Source organism: Lolium perenne, chromosome 5, assembly GCF_019359855.2.
Source record: "Lolium perenne isolate Kyuss_39 chromosome 5, Kyuss_2.0, whole genome shotgun sequence".
Classification (NCBI taxonomy): Eukaryota; Viridiplantae; Streptophyta; class Magnoliopsida; order Poales; family Poaceae; genus Lolium; species Lolium perenne.
In genome coordinates this window covers 205,449,981-205,459,361 of record NC_067248.2, presented here as the reverse complement: position 1 = coordinate 205,459,361, position 9,381 = coordinate 205,449,981, and the positions used below count along the sequence as shown (strand labels likewise).

The window sequence follows — 9,381 nt, the reverse complement described above, 5'->3', positions numbered from 1 at the left end:
AAAAAAAACAGAAGAAAACTAGAGAACCCTGCTGGATGGTCCATGAGTATTCCTTCCCCACGTCCATGCTCCACGTTATTGGGCTTAGTACAAACCGCGTTACATGTCTTTCGGTCTAACTGATAAGTTTTTTAGTTTTGATTTCAATAAATCTGCAGCAAACCTGGTTAAATTCAAAAAATTCAAAAAAAGTTTTAACCAACGGATTATGTTCACAAAAACGTGTGACATATTGGGTAAAAAAAACTGGAATTTTTTTCGAAGGTCGAAAAATCGACTAGCTTACAAAAAGTGGTTTGATGTAACCCAAACGGTTCCGTTTCTAAGAATGTGGATTTTTTGACCTTCGAGAAACGCTCCAGAAATTTTTGCACACACTCTCGTATCCATTCTAAGACGAAGTGTGAAGGTTTTTTCATTTTTTGAATTTATGTGAAAATAAAGTATTAAATTTCAGTTAAATTCGAGTTGAGAAAAAAAAACAAAAGAAAACTAGAGAACCCTGCTGGATGGGCCATGAGTATTCCTTCCCCGCGTCCATGCTCCACGTTAATGGGCTTAGTACAAACCGGCCTATTATTACCTGTCCGAAATGTTAACCGAATATATCAGCAGCACATGTGCATTTAGGGTTGAAACAGAATTAACCAACGTATTATGTCCTAAAAAACGTGTGACACTAAAAATAGTCTGAATTACAAAAATTAGTTTTTACTACAAAACGCACGAAAGTTTTTGCTGAAATAAAATGTCACATCCCGAAATTTTCTAAATTTCGGAATGTAAAATAAAAATAAATCGGTTGATTGTTTGAACTTGATTGAATTTTTCACAAGGAAATAAAACTTTTGCGTTTATTTAAAAGGTATTTGAAAAAAATATAGAGTTTACATAAATCTGTTTTCAAAATATATACCAACAATACTCTATTTTATTCGGAGGTTTTGAAAATTATAAAATTATTATTTTGAGAAAATATTGAACCCTAAAAAGGCACTATAGCCACATAGATATGTATGTCAAATTTTGGTTTGATAAAGTTTATATTTTTGTTCCAAATTTGGTCTAATATTAAAGGATTTTTCATGACGAATCCAACGGTACCTTATTTGCCTTTTTCTGATTAATTTTGATTCTCCAAAAATATTTTTTTTATATTTCTAGATTTAAGAAAAGAAAAAAAAAGAGCGGCCAGCCCGAACGGCCCAGCTTTCCCAGCCCAACTTGGCCGACCAGCCAAGGCAGCCCAGCTGGCCGGCTCACTAGTGCACACGCACGGAAGAGGTCTTCTTCCTCCTGGGCACATATACTGGCACGTACAGCCATGGCTCCTTTCCATCTTCAATTCCCGTTAATTCTGTGACTGTTTCTTCTCGAGTGCAATACGAAATTTACTCATATTTAGATGGGCGTTCCATTCAGCCAATTAGTTTCCCACTTTATTGCCTTAATCTTCCAAACCGTCCAGGTGCACCGAATGCCACCGGCCGGCATTGCCATCCCGATCTCCCTCCTCAGGCCATAGAATTGCGAAATGAGATGTCCTCCGTGTGCCCCTTGTCCTCCTCCACCACTTTGCTTCAGAAAGTTTGTACTGATATGCTCTGTACAGCCCACACCGACCGTGCCATCTACAGCCTCAAATTCGAGTTCATCGCTATATCTTGCCGTCTAGAGTGATCACCACGAAGCTTCCTTGCACCAGAAGATGTTTCTCATCAAGGCCTACCTCCAGGACATGGTCAGACGTGTTTTTGTCGCAGTTGGCCGCGACATCAACGGAGTTCATCAGAGCGGTACGTCGCGTGCGTTCATCTTTTGCACCATTCCTTTTTCTAGTGTGATGTCCTAATCATCGCCTAACTCCAAGACATGGTGCTGCATCGTTTTGTCGCTGGGGTTCGCGCCGCCGATTTGAGGATTGACTCCGACGAACCCGTGAGTTAGCACCGCCCCATTTTAGTCGTTTCTCTCTCTCCCTCGTCATTACCCATCTTCTGAATTTTTCTCTCAGTCCGTGTGTCGCGGTGCAGCAACCTCCGCGAAGATGTCCGATGCCGGTCACCACTCTGGCCGCGTGCGTTGCCATTCCAGGAAAGGGGCAAGGTCGGCAAACACGCCATTGTTTTCAACATCTACTGCCGCACATGGTTGTCCACTTCACCGAGCCGAGGAACGACCGGAGGAGCACCAGCATCCGCGCTCGCAACAGCGCCGTCGTCATCTTGGAACAGCACTGCCACCACCCGGTAATGGCTTCGTGCCTGTATGAAACATGTTGTTTAGTTTACACATAGTCAAATCTATTCCTGAACGTTAGAGCTAAATCTGAGGTCCCTATTAGCCTAATTAACTGAACTCATAAGCCTACTTTGCGACTCACGGCGCATGTCTGTGACCGATCGATGGTTCACATATTATGCTAGCTAATTCTGTTACAGAAAGTTTGAAATTCCTTAACAATAGTTCTAGGGTTCCGTTTTAGATGATTTCTCTGTTGTTAAGTTCGTGATTATATTCTCTATAACTTTCGTGTAGGAAGTTTTTCCATCCGAGAAACTTTTTAGGACAACTTTTCTGGCACCATTAGAATTCTAACCGCGTATTGTAAAATTCATATGTTGAGTTCTACACGGAGGTTTTCGACAAACTTTATACTGTTGGAATCAGTAAAATGCGTTGATCATTCTGGACATTTTGCATGTCGGATTCACATACTTTGATTTCGCGGTATTTCTATGATCTGTGATATCGTTCTTCCACTACGAATATCATTTAGACACATTCATCATGTTCCATGATCACATCTTACACAACATATTATCTTAGTCCATATTATTCAAATAGCAATTGAGTTATTTGAGTAAATTTTCATATCACTAGTTCCTATCTAATCTTTTTCCTCTTGCCATTGGTGAGTGTTGTCACACTCTCCATAATGGTATGTTGCTTTATGCCATATGAGACTCGTATGATTCTATCACATGGATCATTCCAATTATTCATTCCGGTGTAGCAAACAACCCTTGATCATATGCCCTTGCCAATCTTCTTCTCCTAAGCATTTGACTTGGATAATCTTTTTCTTTCAAAGTACATGACCCTGCCAATCTATCAAACCATATCTTGCAAGCCTTCCAAATTGTTTTCTTGACTGTACTATGTTGTTATGAATTGTGTGTTTATGTTGTGCAATATTTTTATTTTATAGTTCGTTTGAAGAGCGACGTGTTTTGTTGAAAGAAAAGAGAACACTCTTCGACTACAAAAAGGCAAGTGATACATACCAAAAGTCCCAGTTTTAATTCTTGCACTGTAGTGTTTTTATAGTAGACATGTCTAGGGTTTATGCTTTATGCCTGGTAATAAATCCTAGTAGTTTAGTTACACCACTCCTAGACTCCCTTAGCCGCCATTAAATTTAATTGTTACCTGCTATGCCATGGAAAAATGTTTTGATAGAGGTTAAGGAAAAACAACTAAGTTTAATGAATTACCTGGGTGAATGGTGGAGTTATGGAGAGGGTGGGCGTATCGAGGGCAAGACCCTGGTGCTAGTGCACACTTGCGGAAAGTCACCCAGGCTTAAAGAGATTGTAGACAAATCTTGCTCATTAGCTTTCCGTACAACCACATGCTACTATGGCTCTGGCTTGACAAAGTATGTTGTATGAACCCGGATCCTAGGGGCCAGGTGGTGGTAGAGGGATACTGTAGTTGGGGGCGTGGCCCTTAGGGAATGGTTCGGGCGATTACACACAGAAGGTCTCGGCCACGGTCTACACCTGTCCTTAAGCAAAATGTGCAACGAGGTAGAAGGATTGACCTGGCCATGTGGGTAAAGGTGTACAACCTCTCGAGAGTGTAAAATCTAAGTACTTAGCCGTGTCCCCGGTTATGGACAACTTGAGCGAACTGACAAGTCCTTGTTCGAAGATCTCCTCATCCCAATTTCTTAAATAAAATTTGATGGGTGAACAAGGGTAGGAAGGTACATTGGGGCTTTACCAATGTTACTTTTAATTGGTACATTGGGGTTTTACCAATGTTACTATTAATTAGATTGAACAAAAATGTTTTGATAAATGATAGGGAAAAATTGGCTTTATGCAAATATGCCTGAGCTCTACCAGCCAAATGTACACTTAAGTGTTAGGTTGCCATTTGAGTCCACTATAGTGTCATCTTGCCAATACAATTCAAATGTATTGACCATTCGTGGCTGTAACTTTTTCATGTTGCAGATGTCTTGAAAGACGAGTGAGTTACGATGGTTAGGGTTACGAGTCTATCCTCAACATGCTCGCCTGTGGCACATGAAGACGAAGGACTCCATGCTGTCTATGTTTGTTCGTTGTGAAACTCTGATGATATGCTAGCCTTGTGCTATGCAATTTGTAATACATTATGTAATTTTTGGATCATACGATGTAATAAAGACCTTTGTTTCTTGGTATTACATCTTGTACTGTGTGTGCTAGCGATTGATCCAGGGACTAGCACAGATACGCACAGAGATCGGCACCTTAAAAGGTGAGGTCGCTACAGATGGTATCAGAGCATTGTGTTGACCGTAGGTTCGTGACCCTAGGTTTGGATTAGAAATAGGAAGACCTTAGGATGAAAAATCTATCTAATCTTATCTCTGTTAAAATGTTGTTTGTTTTGTGAACTTCTAGTATTCTCACCTACTTCACCTTCAAATGAATTTCCTCTTACCTTAGATATCCTTCCTCTAGAAAACACCTTAATAGAGGATTGATGATGACCTTGTGCCTGAAGTGAGAGGTTTATGCTTCACATGATATTCTTCGACTCTGCTAGAAGTGTTGCATGGAAGACCAACAAAGATTTGATGAAGGACTGTGATGCAAACTACACAACACCCAAAGATACATCAAAGGAGTAGAGGAGGAACTTAAAGCACTAAAGATAGATATAGAATAGACCACCATTAATTCTAGTTTATAAGGCCAACGATATCGCAATAATGTTTGTGATCATACCAAATTGTGGTATGACCATACTAGTTTGTTTGTGTTTGAGCTATGTTGCTTGTGCTTGTTAGATGATTGTTGTTTGCTAAATTTCCTTGATTTTCCATGTTTGGGTAGGAACCTTCTTTAGAACCTTTCTATCTATTCTCATCTATATCCAACCCAACATGTGTTTTCTCGACAAATCTTCATGAAGACAACCTTAGCAAAACCAAACCTGATGATTCCTATCAAGATGAAGAAGCGTAGGACAAAACCTAGTTAAGGATCGATAGAAATGTTTTCAAAACAAACAATAATGGGGATTGAAACATTGATTCAATTTTCCATGATTTTTTTTGTCAAACTTGTGAGGTTGACCAAGTGTTAGAATTCGAGATTCAATAAATCAAATACGAAGTAATGATCTGGGTGCAGGATGGATTGATCACCATTCCTACTACTCTTATTATTCACTTTCGTAATGTTGACTTTATGAATCTAGAGAGACATACCTACAAAACAGATGTCGACGTTTAAGCTTAAACCTTAGGGTGGAAAATAATACCCCTATAGTATGGCAAGTGTTGCCAAACGTAGAACTATGTTTAGTTTGAAGGTCCAACCTCTAGCTGAAGAATAGTGGAAGACCATTGACGACACCTCGACATGGAAACCTACACGACTCACCTTGAAGATATATGTTGTTCATTATATGTAAACAACCCTATTGGAGGTCAGAAGCCATAGGTATTCCAAGAGACGACCCCATGCCAAGTCATACATAGGATGAACCCAGCATGAACCCAAGACCTAGTCTAAGCTACCAAAGTTTCTTTTGAAGGTGGTAGCCCACCCCAACATATCCTAAACCCATCTTTCTTTCTAGCCTTTTCAAATCTCGGGGACGAGATTTCTTTTAAGGGTGGTAGTCTGTCACATCCCGAAATTTTCTAAATTTCGGAATGTAAAATAAAAATAAATCGGTTGATTGTTTGAACTTGATTGAATTTTTCACAAGGAAATAAAACTTTTGCGTTTATTTAAAAGGTATTTGAAAAAAATATAGAGTTTACATAAATCTGTTTTCAAAATATATACCAACAATACTCTATTTTATTCGGAGGTTTTGAAAATTATAAAATTATTATTTTGAGAAAATATTGAACCCTAAAAAGGCACTATAGCCACATAGATATGTATGTCAAATTTTGGTTTGATAAAGTTTATATTTTTGTTCCAAATTTGGTCTAATATTAAAGGATTTTTCATGACGAATCCAACGGTACCTTATTTGCCTTTTTCTGATTAATTTTGATTCTCCAAAAATATTTTTTTTATATTTCTAGATTTAAGAAAAGAAAAAAAAAGAGCGGCCAGCCCGAACGGCCCAGCTTTCCCAGCCCAACTTGGCCGACCAGCCAAGGCAGCCCAGCTGGCCGGCTCACTAGTGCACACGCACGGAAGAGGTCTTCTTCCTCCTGGGCACATATACTGGCACGTACAGCCATGGCTCCTTTCCATCTTCAATTCCCGTTAATTCTGTGACTGTTTCTTCTCGAGTGCAATACGAAATTTACTCCTATTTAGATGGGCGTTCCATTCAGCCAATTAGTTTCCCACTTTATTGCCTTAATCTTCCAAACCGTCCAGGTGCACCGAATGCCACCGGCCGGCATTGCCATCCCGATCTCCCTCCTCAGGCCATAGAATTGCGAAACGAGATGTCCTCCGTGTGCCCCTTGTCCTCCTCCACCACTTTGCTTCAGAAAGTTTGTACTGATATGCTCTGTACAGCCCACACCGACCGTGCCATCTACAGCCTCAAATTCGAGTTCATCGCTATATCTTGCCGTCTAGAGTGATCACCACGAAGCTTCCTTGCACCAGAAGATGTTTCTCATCAAGGCCTACCTCCAGGACATGGTCAGACGTGTTTTTGTCGCAGTTGGCCGCGACATCAACGGAGTTCATCAGAGCGGTACGTCGCGTGCGTTCATCTTTTGCACCATTCCTTTTTCTAGTGTGATGTCCTAATCATCGCCTAACTCCAAGACATGGTGCTGCATCGTTTTGTCGCTGGGGTTCGCGCCGCCGATTTGAGGATTGACTCCGACGAACCCGTGAGTTAGCACCGCCCCATTTTAGTCGTTTCTCTCTCTCCCTCGTCATTACCCATCTTCTGAATTTTTCTCTCAGTCCGTGTGTCGCGGTGCAGCAACCTCCGCGAAGATGTCCGATGCCGGTCACCACTCTGGCCGCGTGCGTTGCCATTCCAGGAAAGGGGCAAGGTCGGCAAACACGCCATTGTTTTCAACATCTACTGCCGCACATGGTTGTCCACTTCACCGAGCCGAGGAACGACCGGAGGAGCACCAGCATCCGCGCTCGCAACAGCGCCGTCGTCATCTTGGAACAGCACTGCCACCACCCGGTAATGGCTTCGTGCCTGTATGAAACATGTTGTTTAGTTTACACATAGTCAAATCTATTCCTGAACGTTAGAGCTAAATCTGAGGTCCCTATTAGCCTAATTAACTGAACTCATAAGCCTACTTTGCGACTCACGGCGCATGTCTGTGACCGATCGATGGTTCACATATTATGCTAGCTAATTCTGTTACAGAAAGTTTGAAATTCCTTAACAATAGTTCTAGGGTTCCGTTTTAGATGATTTCTCTGTTGTTAAGTTCGTGATTATATCCTCTATAACTTTCGTGTAGGAAGTTTTTCCATCCGAGAAACTTTTTAGGACAACTTTTCTGGCACCATTAGAATTCTAACCGCGTATTGTAAAATTCATATGTTGAGTTCTACACGGAGGTTTTCGACAAACTTTATACTGTTGGAATCAGTAAAATGCGTTGATCATTCTGGACATTTTGCATGTCGGATTCACATACTTTGATTTCGCGGTATTTCTATGATCTGTGATATCGTTCTTCCACTACGAATATCATTTAGACACATTCATCATGTTCCATGATCACATCTTACACAACATATTATCTTAGTCCATATTATTCAAATAGCAATTGAGTTATTTGAGTAAATTTTCATATCACTAGTTCCTATCTAATCTTTTTCCTCTTGCCATTGGTGAGTGTTGTCACACTCTCCATAATGGTATGTTGCTTTATGCCATATGAGACTCGTATGATTCTATCACATGGATCATTCCAATTATTCATTCCGGTGTAGCAAACAACCCTTGATCATATGCCCTTGCCAATCTTCTTCTCCTAAGCATTTGACTTGGATAATCTTTTTCTTTCAAAGTACATGACCCTGCCAATCTATCAAACCATATCTTGCAAGCCAAACCTCATGCCACATCTTAGTACCATAGAACGTTTTCCAAATTGTTTTCTTGACTGTATTATGTTGTTATGAATTGTGTGTTTATGTTGTGCAATATTTTTATTTTATAGTTCGTTTGAAGAGCGACGTGTTTTGTTGAAAGAAAAGAGAACACTCTTCGACTACAAAAAGGCAAGTGACACATACCAAAAGTCCCAGTTTTAATTCTTGCACTGTAGTGTTTTTATAGTAGACATGTCTAGGGTTTATGCTTTATGCCTGGTAATAAATCCTAGTAGTTTAGTTACACCACTCCTAGACTCCCTTAGCCGCCATTAAATTTAGTTGTTACCTGCTATGCCATGGAAAAATGTTTTGATAGAGGTTAAGGAAAAACAACTAAGTTTAATGAATTACCTGGGTGAATGGTGGAGTTATGGAGAGGGTGGCTGTATCAGGGGGCAAGACCCTGGTGCTAGTGCACACTTGCGGAAAGTCACCCAGGCTTAAAGAGATTGTAGGCAAATCTTGCTCATTAGCTTTCCGTACAACCACATGCTACTATGGCTCTGGCTTGACAAAGTATGTTGTATGAACCCGGATCCTAGGGGCCAGGTGGTGGTAGAGGGATACTGTAGTTGGGGGCGTGGCCCTTAGGGAATGGTTCGGGCGATTACACACAGAAGGTCTCGGCCACGGTCTACACCTGTCCTTAAGCAAAATGTGCAACGAGGTAGAAGGATTGACCTGGCCATGTGGGTAAAGGTGTACAACCTCTCGAGAGTGTAAAATCTAAGTACTTAGCCGTGTCCCCGATTATGGACAACTTGAGCGAACTGACAAGTCCTTGTTCGAAGATCTCCTCATCCCAATTTCTTAAATAAAATTTGATGGGTGAACAAGGGTAGGAAGGTACATTGGGGCTTTACCAATGTTACTTTTAATTGGTACATTGGGGTTTTACCAATGTTACTATTAATTAGATTGAACAAAAATGTTTTGATAAATGATAGGGAAAAATTGGCTTTATGCAAATATGCCTGAGCTCTACCAGCCAAATGTACACTTAAGTGTTAGGTTGCCATTTGAGTCCACTATAGTGTCA

The 9,381-nt window shown here is 40.6% G+C and overlaps 2 long non-coding RNA genes across 4 annotated transcripts; both read left to right on the top strand.

The window, feature by feature from the left end:
- The first annotated feature begins 1,345 nt into the window (after positions 1-1,345).
- LOC127301400 (uncharacterized) lies at positions 1,346-3,272 on the top strand. Of its 2 annotated transcripts, none has more exons than XR_007852048.2 (3): positions 1,346-1,938; positions 2,034-2,249; positions 3,212-3,272. It is a non-coding gene; the product is annotated as an uncharacterized lncRNA (long non-coding RNA). The 2 variants fall into 2 exon arrangements; XR_007852047.2 differs by having other exon boundaries at positions 2,015-2,249.
- A 3,253-nt stretch (positions 3,273-6,525) lies between these two features.
- LOC127301401 (uncharacterized) lies at positions 6,526-9,084 on the top strand. Of its 2 annotated transcripts, none has more exons than XR_011746060.1 (3): positions 6,526-7,099; positions 7,195-7,410; positions 8,408-9,084. It is a non-coding gene; the product is annotated as an uncharacterized lncRNA (long non-coding RNA). The 2 variants fall into 2 exon arrangements; XR_007852049.2 differs by having other exon boundaries at positions 7,176-7,410.
- Positions 9,085-9,381: the final 297 nt, after the last annotated feature.